Raw genomic sequence first — 13,277 nt, forward strand, 5'->3', positions numbered from 1 at the left:
TGTCTTTGAATACACAGAAATCATCAATCTTAGTAGCAGAGGCAGGAAAGATTTCAGGATCTGGGAAACCAACACGTGAAAAGAAAATCCACAGTAAGCAGTACAGCAATACAATATTACCATGATGCAGAATATAAATCTTTATTGGAAGACTTTTTATAGCATCTGTGCAATGTAGTAATGCCAAACTGAAAATCTGCAGAAAGAGAAATTACGACATTGCAACATTGCTGTATTACAGTTTGAAGTTTACAGTTATAAAGTTTGAAGCACTTCTAAGGCAGAAAATTACTATTACACTGATTTAATGCAAGATTACAAGCATTTAACCCATTAGCATTTATACATATTAGAGCTATTAAATCTTTGAGGTAAACAGAAGAATGGAACATTTAGATACTGCGGTATTTTAAAAAGTTTACAAGCAATAAGCAAAGGTTAAGGGCACAGATACATATTTAATGGCTGCAAGAGAAACTGCAGGATGATGGGTTGTCGCCTTGTTGTGGGCAACAAAGATGTCTGTGATCACACACAGCAAAGGAGTAATGAGCGAGAGAATAGGGCTTCTTAAATGAATAGAATTCCTAGAGTGTAGAAACTGACCCTTCGGCCCAACAAGTCCTCCAAAGAGTAACCCAGATCCATTCCCCTTCCCCACCAGTGCTTTACATTTACCCCTGATTAATGCCCCTAACCTACATATCCCTGAACACTATGGGTACTTTAACATGGCCAATTCACCTAACCCACACATCTTTGGATTATGGGAGGAACCAGAAAACCCAGAGGAAACCCACTCAGACATGGGGAGAATGTGCAAACTCCACACAGACAGTCACTTGAGGCTGGGATTGAACCCAGCTTCCTGGCACTGTGAGGCAACAGTGCTAACTATTGAGTCACCTTGCCACCCTTAACGATCAGCTAGGTAATCTATGTGCAGAGCCACAAAAGATGAATGAGATCCTAAATGAATATTTCTCATCAGTATTTACTGTCGTGAAAGGTATGGATGCTAGAGAACTTGGGAAATAAATAGCACTGTCTTGAAGAGTGTCCACGTTACAGAAGAGGAGATGATGAAAGTCTTAAAATGCATGAAATGTATACCAGGATTTTGTGAAAGGCTAGAGAGGAAATTGCGGGGTCCCTAGCAAAGATATTTGTATCATCAACAGCCATGGATGAAGTTCCAGAAGACTTGAGGGTGGCAAATGTTGTGCCATTATTTAAGAAAGGCTGCAGGGAAATGCTTGGGAACTACAGACCAGTGAATCTAATGTCTGTGGTAGGTAAGTTGTTAGAGGGGATTCTGACAGAAAGGATCTATAGGCCTTTTGAGAGGCAAGGACTCATCTGAGATAGTCAGCATGGCTTTATGTGTGGGATATTGTGTCTCACGAATTTGACTGTGTTTTTTAAAGGGGTGACCAAGAAAGTAGATGAGGGCAGTGTAGTGGACATTGACTTTAGCAAGACCTTTGACAAGAGACTGCAAGTAGGTTGTTGAGTAAGTTTAAATCTCACGGTATCCAGGGAGAGCTAGCCAATTGGATACAAAATTGGCTTGAACATAGAAGGTAGAGGATTGGGGGGGGTGTGGAGGGTTGCTTTTCAGATTGAAAGCCTGTGACCAGTGTACTGCCACAGGGATCGGCGCTGGGTCCACTGTTATTCATCATTTGTCTGAATGATTTGGATGAGAATTTAAGAGTTATGGTTAGTAAGTTTGTGGATGACAACAAGGTTGGTGATATAATGGATAATGAAGAAGGCTGTCTAGGAATGCAGTGACATCGTGAGCAACTGGAGCAGTGAGCTGAGGAATCGCAGATGGATTTTAATTCAGAGGTTCATAGCTCCTTGGAAATGGAGTCACAGGGTAAAGAAGGCTTTCAGCATGCTTGCTTTCATCAGTCAGAGCATTAAGTACAGATGTTGAAATGTCTTGTGCAGCTGTACAAGATGTTGGCGAGGCCACATTTGGAGTACTGCATACAGTTCTGGTCTCCTAATTATACAAAGGGTATTATAAAACTAGAAAGAGTGCAGAAAATATTTACCAAGATGCTACCTGGAGTGGAAGATTTGAGTTATAAGGAGAGGTTGAATAGGTTGGGACTTCTTCCTTGGACCATAAAAGACTGAGGGGTGACCTTATAGGGGATTTTAAAATCATGGAGGCATGGATAAGGAAGATATCCAAAAGCTTTACTGCATGGTTGAGGAGTCTAAAACTAGAGGGCAGAGGTTTAAGCTGAGAGGGGAGAGATACAAAAGAGTCCAGAGGCGCATTTTTTTTTCACACAGTGGGTGGTAAGGGTTTGAACCAGACTACCAGATGTAGAGGTGTAAGTGAGTAAAATTTCAACATTTAAGAAACATTTAGACATGGACGAGATAGGTACAGAGAGAAATGTAATAATGCATGCAAATGGGACTCGTTCAAATAGTGAAAACTGGGCAGTATAGGTTAGTTGGGCCAAATGGTCTGTTTCCATGCGTGAGGACTCTATCACTTTGTGGCTCTATATTGTGAAGGGAGAGGGTGAGCAGCTTGAAGTTGTGGTCCATATGGGAACTAAAGACGTATACAGAAAGAGAAATGAAGACCTGCAAAGGGAGTTCATAGAGTTAGCAAGGAAGCTGAAAAGCGGGACCTCTAGGGTTGTCATCTCAGGATTAATTCTTGTGCTATGTGAAAGTGAGGCTAGGAATAGGAAGATAATACAGGTAAATACATGGCTGAAGAACTGGTGTAGGAGGGATTACTTCAGGCATGTGGATCATTGAGATGTCTTCCGGGGCAGGTGGGACCTGTTGAAGGACAGATTACACCTAAAATGGAGGGGCACCAATATCCTGTCATGGAGGTTTGCTAGTGCCATAGGAGAGTTCAAACTAGTGTGGCGGGGGAATGGGAACCAAAACAGTAGTCAACAAGTAAAATGACTGAGCAAGAGTCAGAGACTGAGACCAGTAAGGCTGAGAGGAAGAGCAGATGAAGAAAGGTTACTGAACATGGCAGGAACAAGGTATTTTGTTTTAATGCAGAGAATATGAAAGGTAAAGCAGATGAACTTACAGTTTGGATTAATGCAGATAACTGTGATGTTATAACTGTTACAGAGGCTTGGTTGTGAAAGGGACAAGACTGGCGGCTCAACATTCCATGATTTAGATGTTTCAAATAAGATCAAGAGGGATGTAAAAGAGATGGGGGAGTTGCATTGCTGATAAGGGAGAGTATCACAGCTGTACTCAGGGAGCACACTTTGGAGATAGTGAGGACTACAGGTGCAGGTAAGTCAGAGTTGATAAAGTGTGGAGCTGGAGAAAGAATAGCATGTCAAGCAGCATCAAAGGAACGGGGCATTGACATTTCAAGTTGGGATCTTTAATCAGGACTGGGGGAGGGGGAAGGCGGCTGAGAAATAAATGGGGGGTGGGGCTACGGGGAAATGTAGGCGGGATGGCGATAGATGGATGCAGGTAGGAGATGATTGTGGTTGGTCGATGGGAAGGATGGAGCAGATAGCTGAGAAGTAAGATGGACAGGTTAGGTCTGGTCAAGAGGGCTGAGCAGAGAGAGAGGGGCTGGGCCTGGAACGGGGTAGGGAGGATGTGGGGAGATTTGGAAGCTGGTGAATTCTGTGTTAAGGCCATATGGTTGTAAGCTCCCCAAGAGGTAAATGAGGTGCTTTTCTTCCATTTTGTGTGTAGCCTTATTTTGACAGTGGAGAAGGCCCAGGATGGACATGCTGTCAGGGAGTGGGAGAAGGAGTGGAAATGGCTGGCAACCAGAAGGTAGGGTTGATTAGACTGTACGGACCATTGTCGTTCTTTGAACGGATCCCGAGTTTGCCCTCAGTCAGATGTAGAGGAGACCACATCTGAAGCAACAGATACAATAAATCAGGTTGGAGGAAATGCAGGTCGAACTTCGACTAATTCTTTGGGACCTTGGACAGTGGTAAGAGGGAAGACTTGAGGGCAGATATTGCACCTCCTGCAACCGCAGGAAAAGATACTGGGTGTGGAGGAGGTGTTGGTTGGGAGTGTGGACCTAATGATGGAGTTGCAGAGGGAACAGTCCCTACAGAAAGTGAATAGTGGTGGGGAAGGCAATATCTTTTTGATGGTGGGGTAAGACTGCAGGTGGTGAAAATGGCAGAGGATGATTCGTTTGATTTGGTGATTGGTGGGGTGGAATGTGAAGACTAGGAGACTCTATCCTTGTTGGGGTTGGGGGGATTGGTATGAGGGGAGAGATGTGGGGAATAGAGGTGATGTAGTTGAAAGTGTTGTTAATCAAGGGGGAGGGGAACCTATGGTCCCTGAAGAAGGATGACATCTGGGATGTCCTAGAGTGAAATCGCTCATCCTGGGAGCAGCTACGAGAAAGGTGGAGGATTTGGGAGTATGGGATTGCATTTTTGCAAGATGAGGGTGGGGGTGGAGGTGGGGGTGGGGGATGGTGGGACGAGGTGTAGTCGAGGGTGGCTGTGGGAGTTGGCAGGTTTGAAATACACTTTGGAGGGCCATCCAGCAAGGCCATGTGTGCAGAACTCTGGAATAGGAAGGGTGCAATCACTTTGTTGGGCCTCCCAGTAGCCAATGGGTGATAGAGTACAGATGTGTGGACAGATTATGGAAAAGTATAAAAACAATAGGTTTTGCTTGGGTCTTAGATGGTGCAAAATGTTTGAGGTGCATCGATGAAGATTTCTTAAAGCAAATGTAAATAGTCCAAGACAGGATTGTGTCATTCCAGACTTGCTATTGGAGAATCAGCTCAGCCAGGTGATCAAAGTTGGATAAAGATAAGAGTAGTCCTTGATTGAAAGTACTAAACTTGGGGACAAGCTACAACAATATTAGGTAGGAACTGAGGAATGTAAAATGAGGGAGGCTATTTGAGAGTAAATCTATGTCTGGTAAGTTGGAAAATTTCAAATACTAGTTGATTAGAGTTCAGTACCAGTACACTGTGGTGAAAATGAAGGATAGGGATGGCTAGGTATGGTAATGGTGGATGACGAGAAATTTTGAGCTTAGTCAAAAAGAAGAAGTAGGCATGTTTTGAAACTGAAAACAGACAGAGCCCTTGAATAATACAAAAATAGCAGAAAAACACTTAAACAAGGAGTTTGGAGGGCCAAAAGTGAACATGAAATTTCCTTGGAAAACAGAATTAAAGAAATTCCTAAGGTGTTTATAAGGAGAAAGAGGGTAAGGAGGACATTTATGTGTGGAGCCCGATCAATTGGATGAGGTGCTTAATGAATACTTTGCATCAGGTATTCACAAAAGAAAAAGGCATGGTGGATGGTGACCTAAAAAAGGGGCAGTGTTTGGTTTTTTGAAAAGCATTAAGTAGACATTCCCCCAGGACCTGATGAGATCTATCCATGAATGCTGAGGGAGGCAAGTAAGGAAATTGCTGGGGCCTTGTATGAAATCTTAAGTCACAGGAGATGTCCCAGAGCATTGGAGAACAGCTAACATTTTTCCTTCATTTAAGAAGGGCGACAGGGATAGTCCAGGAAGTTACAAACCAGTGAGCCTTACTTTGATGGTAAGGACACGACGAGAGAAGATTCTTAGGGACAGGATTTACTCACATTTGGAAAAACATGGACTTATTAGCGATAGGCAGCATGGCTTGTGTGGGGCTGGTCCTTTTTGAGGAAGTAACAAAGATGGGCAGTAGATATTTATATGAAATTTAGCAAGGCCTTTGACATTGCACACTGAATGGAAAAGTGATGTCACATGTGATCTGTGCTTAGCTGATGAGACGGACTGGCATAGTCATCAAGGACAGAGTAGTGGTGGAAAGGCATTTTGCAGATTAGAGATCTGTGACCAGTGGTGTTCCAAAAGGATCGGTGTAAGGTCCCCTGTTGTTTGTAATATGTTATAAATGATTTGCAGGAGAATGTAGATGGCCTGATTAATAAGTTTGCAGATAACACAAAGATTGGGGGAGCTGCATATAACATGGAGAATTGCCAGATGATGCAGCAGAATATAGACAGGCTAGAGACTTGGGCTGAGTCAGGGCAGATGGAGTTTAATTTGGACAGATGCAAGGTGATGCATTTTGGAAGATCCAGTGCAAGAGGGAGCTGTTTGAAGGGAAATCCACATTTGATGTAGGAGGCTTTTAAAGAGAGTTTGATTGGAGTTCAGGAGGGATATGTTCCGGTGAAAATGAAGGATAGAAATGGCAAGATTAGGGAACAATGGATGACAGGTGAAACTGTGAGACTAGCTACGAGGAAAATTGATGTGTACATAAGGTCTAGGCAACTGAAGATGATGAAACTTCGGAAGAATATCAGGAATGTAGGACAAATCTGAAATGACGAATTAAGAGGGCTACGATATCCTTAGCAAAGAGGATTAAGGAAAACCCCAAAGCCTTTTATTCATATATAAGGAGCAAGACGATAGCTAGGGAAAGGGCTAGCCCACCCAAGGACAAAGGAGGAAAGATATGCGTGGAGTCAGAGGAGATGGGTGAGATTCTTAATGAGTACTTTGCATTGACAGTCACCGAAGGGAAGGACATGGTAGATGCTGAGGTTGGGGATAGATCTTCGATTACTCTAAATCAGGATGGCATTAGGAGGGGGGTAGTGTTGTGTATTCTGAAAGGCATTAAGGTGAACAAGACCCCAGGTCCAGATGGATCCATCCCAGGTTTGTGAGGGAAGCGAGAGAGGAAATAACTGGGGGCTTTAACAGATATCTTTGATCTTCGATTACTCTAAATCAGGATGGCATTAGGAGGGGGGTAGTGTTGTGTATTCTGAAAGGCATTAAGGTGAACAAGTCCCCAGGTCCAGATGGGATCTATCCCAGGTTATTGAGGGAAGCGAGAGAGGAAATAACTGGGGGCTTTAACAGATATCTTTGCAGTATCCTTGAAAATTGGGGAGGTCCAAGAGGACTGGAGAATTGCTAATGTTGTCCCCTTTCTTAAGAAAGATAGCAGGGATAATCCAGGTAATTACAGACCTGTGAGCCTAATGTCAGTGGTAAGAAAACTACTGGAGAAGATACTAAGGGATTGGATATATACCTATTTGGAAGAAAATGGGCTTATTTGTGATAAGCAGCATGGTTTTGTGCAGGGAACGTCATGTCTTACAAACCTAATAGAATTGTTTGAAGAGGTGACAAAGTTGATTGATGAAGGAAGAGATGTAGATGTCATATACATGGACTTTAGTAAGGCATTTGATAAGTTTCCCATGATAGGCTGATGAAGAAAGTGAAGTCGCATGGGGTCCAGGATGTTCTAGCTAGATGAATAGGTTGGGCAACAGAAGACAGAGCGTAGTAGTGGAAGCAGCTTCTCAAAATGGAGACCTGTGAAGAGTGGTGTCCCCCAGAGATCTGCGTTGGGACCAGTATTGTTTATGATATACATAAATGATTTGGAGGAAGGTGTAGATTGCCTCATTAGCAAGTTTGCAGATGACACGAAGATTGATGGAGTAGCTGATAGTAAAGGGCACTGTCAGAGATTACAGCAGAATATAGATAGATCGGAGAGTTAGGCAGAGAAATGGCAGATGGAATTCAATCCGACAAATGCGTTGTGATGCATTTTGGAAGATGCAATTCCAGAGTGAACTATACAGTAACTGGAAATATCCTGGGGAAAATTGATATACAAAGAGATTTGGGTGTTCAGGTCCATTGTTCCCTAAAGGTGGTAATGGAGGTCAGTAGAGTGGTCAAGAAGGCATATGATATGCTTTCCTTAATTGGATATGGTATTGAGTATAAGAGTTGGCAGGTCATGCTACAGTTGTATAAGACTTTAGTTCAGCCACATTTGGAATACTGCGTACAGGATGTGGATGCTTTGGAGAGGCTGCAGAGGAGGTTCACCAGGAGGTTCACCCGGATGTTGCCTGGTATGGAGGGCACTATCTATGAGGAGAGGTTGAGTAGTTTAGGATTATTTTCATTGGAAAGAAGGAGGTTGAGGGGGGACCTGACTGAGGCCTACAAAATCATGAGAGGTGTAGATGGGGTGAAAAGCAAGAAAGGTTTTCCCTGAATAGAGGACTCAATTATGAGGGGTCATGAGTTCAAAGTGAAAGGGGAAAGATTTAGGGGAGATATATGTGGAAATTTCTTGATGCAGAGGGTGGTGGGTGCCTGGAATCTGCTGCCAGCGGAGGTGGTAGGGGTGGGAACGATAACGTCTTTTCAAATGTATCCAGACAGATACATGAATGGGCAGGGAGAAAAGGAATACAGATCCTTAGAAAATAGGAGGTAGATTTAGTTGGAGGATATAGATCGGTGCAGGCTTGGAGGGCCGAAGGGCCTGTTCCTGTGCTATAATGTTCTTTGCTCTTAGATACAGTAAATGGCAGATCCATTAGTAGTATCAACATAGCGAGGGGTCTAAGCATACAGGTGCACTTTTCTCTGAAAATGGCAACACAAGTGCATAAGTTGGTCAAGAAGACATACGGCATGCTTGCCTTCATCGATCAGGGCATAGAGTTTAAAAGTTGGCACGTCATGTTGCAGTTGTTTGGAACTTTAGTTAAGACACATTTGGATTATTGAGGACTGTTCTTGTCGTCACACTACCAAAAGAATGTGGAGGCTTTGGAGAATGTACAGAAACAGATTACCAGGATGTTGGCTGGTTTGGAGGATATTTGCTATGAAGAGAGATTGGACAAACTCGATTTGTTTTCACTTGAATGTAAGAAGCTGAGAGGCAACCTGACAGAGGATTATGAAATTATGAGGCATGGATAGTTGGAGTCTTTCATTCCCAGAGTAGGCATGTCAATTACTAAGAGACATAGGTTTAAGGTAAAAGGGCTAACTTTCAAGGAGATGTGAAAGGCAAGTTTATTTTACTCAGAGGTGATGGAGGTGGATACAATAACAAGGTTTAAGAGGCATCTTAACATATATATGAATAAGGAAGGAATAGAGGGATATGGACCATGTAGAGGCAGAAGGTTTTTAGTTTTGCAAGGCATCATATGTCAATGCAATTTTGGTGGTCCAAAGGACCTGTTCCAATGATGTACCATTCTTTGTTCTAATATATAATTACTCTCAGAAGAAGTTTCAAGAGAAATACCTGCCATCAAGGTTTATTTTTAGAATGGTCAAACAAATTGTACTTGAAGCAGAAACCAGAGAGATGTACAAAAAAAATTTCTGAGAGAAGGATAAACTCATCACAGGAAATCAACAGAAGCTATCAACTTTATTAAATGCAAGCACTCCAATGACACATATGCCAAGTCAACATAAAGGGTCAACAGAATTACAAATGTAAAGAATCAAGGTCAGTGCTGTGGAGCAAAATGCCTCGCAGACACATAAAGTATGATCTTAAGATTCCTGTCATAGTATTTTTATAATTTCTCGTGTTAATACCTTTCTCTTTGGCATGAGCTTTACACATTGGTTTTACACATGTTCCCAAAATGAAACCCTTGCCACAGCTTTTTGTTTAACGTCCTTACTACCTCCCCAGTTGTACATTTGTCAAGAGCACTCGCCCCAGCACAGGCAGAGACAATCCCATTCTACTTTCTCCAATACTAGTGTCAGTGAGCCCTTAATCAGAATCCTGCTTCTCCTTCAGCAATCTTTTAGCCATGCATTCAACTCTCTAATCTGATTTGCCCTATGCTAAATAGCACATGGCTCATGTAATAATGTGGAGAATATGACCTTTGATGTTCCGCTTATAAACTTGGTGCCTTGCTTCTCATACTGATATTGTTCTCATTCGCATACTATTCTATCAATGTTGTTGGTACCTAAATGGACCACAGTAACACAATCCTTCTCTTCCCACTGCAAGTTTCCTCAAACCCAGAGCAGATATCCTGAAACTTGGCACCAAACAGGCCACACAACTGTCTGTATATGTGCTTTTTCTTGCAAAGGACAATGTCATTGTCTTTATTAGACTGTCCCCCAACTGCTACTACATTGTTTCCTCATCTCACCTCTTGAATTACCCCAATTACCATGATGCTGTAATCAGTTATGCCATTCATCTTGTAGCCCTCAGCCTCAACTAGACAAGCTAAAAGAACTTTAAACCTGTTGAACAATTGCAAATGTTGAAGTTCCTGTGCTCCAGCCATCTGCTTCACTTGCAGTCAGTCTCTCCTGACCCCAACCATTGATCAAATAAGAATACTCTGTCCTAGGGATATGACTGCCTCCTGGAATCAAGTGTTCAGGTAGGATTTCCCTTTCTGATGTGGCATAGTGTTTGCTGCCTGATCCCTGCATCTTGAACCTCCCACATTCTTTAACCACAACCCCTCACCTCTCTTCCAGTCTTTAATGTGTTATTTCATTAGTAACTCCTAATTAATGTATAGCTAATGCTGCCTGCATCTCCCAAAATGTTTTTGCAATGCCAGTAAATTTGAAACGCTGATGAAAAAGTTAAATATTTACAATACTGATAAAGCATACAGTTTCTAACAATACCAGTGACTGATTTACCTGCTCTTTTTGCTGCAAAGAAAATTGGAAATCAAATGTTGGAGGCTGGAACAACAGTTCAGCACAGTAGGACAATCGCCACTGAAAAAGATACTGGATACATTTCTTGGGGAAATCAGTCATTCAACCGACAATGTTTTAATAGAATTTGCTCATGTCAATAGACACCTCATTGGTTTTAAGCTTAATATAGATTTGAGTGTCACTGTCCTATCAGATCAAATAAGGTGGTTGAATAAATTGAGCTTATAGCCTGCACACACAAGACTACATAGTGTCAACAGGCAACTAACAACATGAAAGGACAAGTAACACTACAACATAAAAGGTGTCACACCGTAGAAAATGCACATTTAATTCACATTCAACAAATCTCACTCTTGGCTAAGAATCCATGTTTTGCCCTTAATTTTATTCAAATGTCAAGGCACAAGAACAGCATAAGATTAAATGCTCCTTTGAGAGGGATACACTGGATTATACATTGGAGTTGGCAAACTCCAATATTATAAATAGCATCACGTTAACAAAGGGTGCTGTTTTAGTATGTTTTTACATGTCCATGAAAATGTCTACCAATTAGTTAAGAAATGTCAGAAGCATCTTGAGGAACTGACTGAATTAACAATGATTTCCCTGGTAACCAAACCGACTGGTTCTACTGCATGTCTACTGTCTCCAAACCCAACAGGTCCATCAAAATTTGATTTCCACTAATACTATTCAACAAGGCAATTTGAGGGAAATCTACCCGAGGTTTATCATTGTCAAGAATTTAAGCAAATTGTTGAAACATTTTTACAAAACTCCATGCCAACAGTGGGTTTCCATTAGACAAGCATTCAAAAATGCTCACTATATTTTATCACCCAATCTGGGAGATTTTGCTACAAGAGACTGCCATTCTGATCGCTTCATTTCCAATGGACTGTGTCCAATTTATTAAAGGGTTTAAAAGCTGTCACGTGTCACATAGATGAATTATTGATACATGGAGAGAGTCAAGGAACATGACCAGAGTCCACGCAATTTTAAAATGCCAACAAGGATTTATCCTCAAATAAAAGTATGCACTTTCCAAGACACCTATCACTTCTTGGAACACATTGTTGAAACAAATGGGTTAAGGTTAGACCCAAAAAGCAAAAAGTGAAGGCTGTTCAGAAACGTCCCACAACGAAACTGGTTCATGACTGCAAAGGTTGCTCAGCATGCTAAACACCTTGGCAAAATATTTGCCTCATTTAGCAACAATTACGGAACTCTTGAGGCAACTATGAAAGAAAATGCAAGGAAAGATCCCAGACATGTAGATGGGCCAGAACATCTGTGGGCAACACAATCCATTTTTTCTGATTATCATAGCTTCAGATGCTTCAGCTACAGGCATATGTGACCTTCTAGAAGCAGTCAAATGGGTGTCAGAAACTATTGGATATTGTGACCACACAGAGACTTGACATACAATTATAGAGACTAAGTCTTTGATGGCACCAAAATTCCACTTATAATTGTTGACTCCAAATGCTAATGTCTGATCTTTCTCATTATGCACATTGCAATAAAAGAGCCAATTGAAAAAGGCTTTTTTTAAAAAAAGCTACTTTACTTGACAATTTTGCTTACATTTACCAGCATGTTCCTTCATGCAGTTCTTTTCATTTTAATGTGTTGGCCATGATTTTATGTTCTTGTTTAAAAATGTGTTTTTGGTGTCAGCAGACTGAGCCAGATAGTAAAGAAGACTGTCTTGGCAATATGGGAATGTGAGAGATTATCCATCTACTCCCTTGGCCTGACCTTTCTTGATGGGATGGAATATAAAGAATTTATCTCCCTATTGGAATTCAGACGGGTGTCCCCATGAAAGATTCTGACTTTTCCTTAAGAGGTGCGCTTAAGAGACCCAAAATGTAGTGGGGAAATAATGCCAGCAGATGCATTCTTCAGTGTTGATGTGGAAGTGCCAGTGTTGGACTGGGGTGGACAAAGTTAAAAATCACACAGCAGCAGGTTATAGTCCAACAGGTTTATTTGAAAGCACTAGCTTTCAGAACTCTGTCAAAGCAAGTACTTCCAAATAAACCTGTTGGACTATAACCTGGTGTTGTGTCATTCTTCAGTGTGACTGTTAAAAATCTCACAGTATCTGGGGGACAAATAATTGGTTAAATTGAATTGTATACTCAGGCCGTTATGACATGGGGGCCTGCAACCTAAAGCAAAATCCAACAGGAACAAAAAGACCAAGAATATGTTGCCATTCATCAGTATTGTGTTGAACACTGGCCAGATCAAAGGTCCACCAGTTTAAACACGAAGACCTATTTTGACCATCAACAGCATTTTTCCATTATGAACATTCTCATGTTGGATGACAGGCTGATCATCCCTGGGACATTTAGGGTTTGCTAATTTTAGAGCCAGGGCTCAGATGTTGGTGCAATGGCCAGGGATTTAAAAGAAGATTTAGGACCTCAAAGTTGATTGAGAAACTTACGTTATTTTCAGACCTGAGCAGAGAGAGCCACTGATCCCGATTGTTTCCCGTATCCAGACCACAGGAACAAGGATACCAATGTTTGATAGATAGTCTTAACTGATTGCTATCAATTATTTTTCACAGTGAATAGAGTAGGGTTTAAATAGATATATACCATGTGCAGATACAGTTGTCAGTGTCTTGCATGAAATATTCACTACCCATGGGATCCTTGATGTGGTTGTATCAGACAATGGAACACAGG

This window comes from Chiloscyllium plagiosum, chromosome 15 (assembly GCF_004010195.1).
Source record: "Chiloscyllium plagiosum isolate BGI_BamShark_2017 chromosome 15, ASM401019v2, whole genome shotgun sequence".
Taxonomy (NCBI): domain Eukaryota; kingdom Metazoa; phylum Chordata; class Chondrichthyes; order Orectolobiformes; family Hemiscylliidae; genus Chiloscyllium; species Chiloscyllium plagiosum.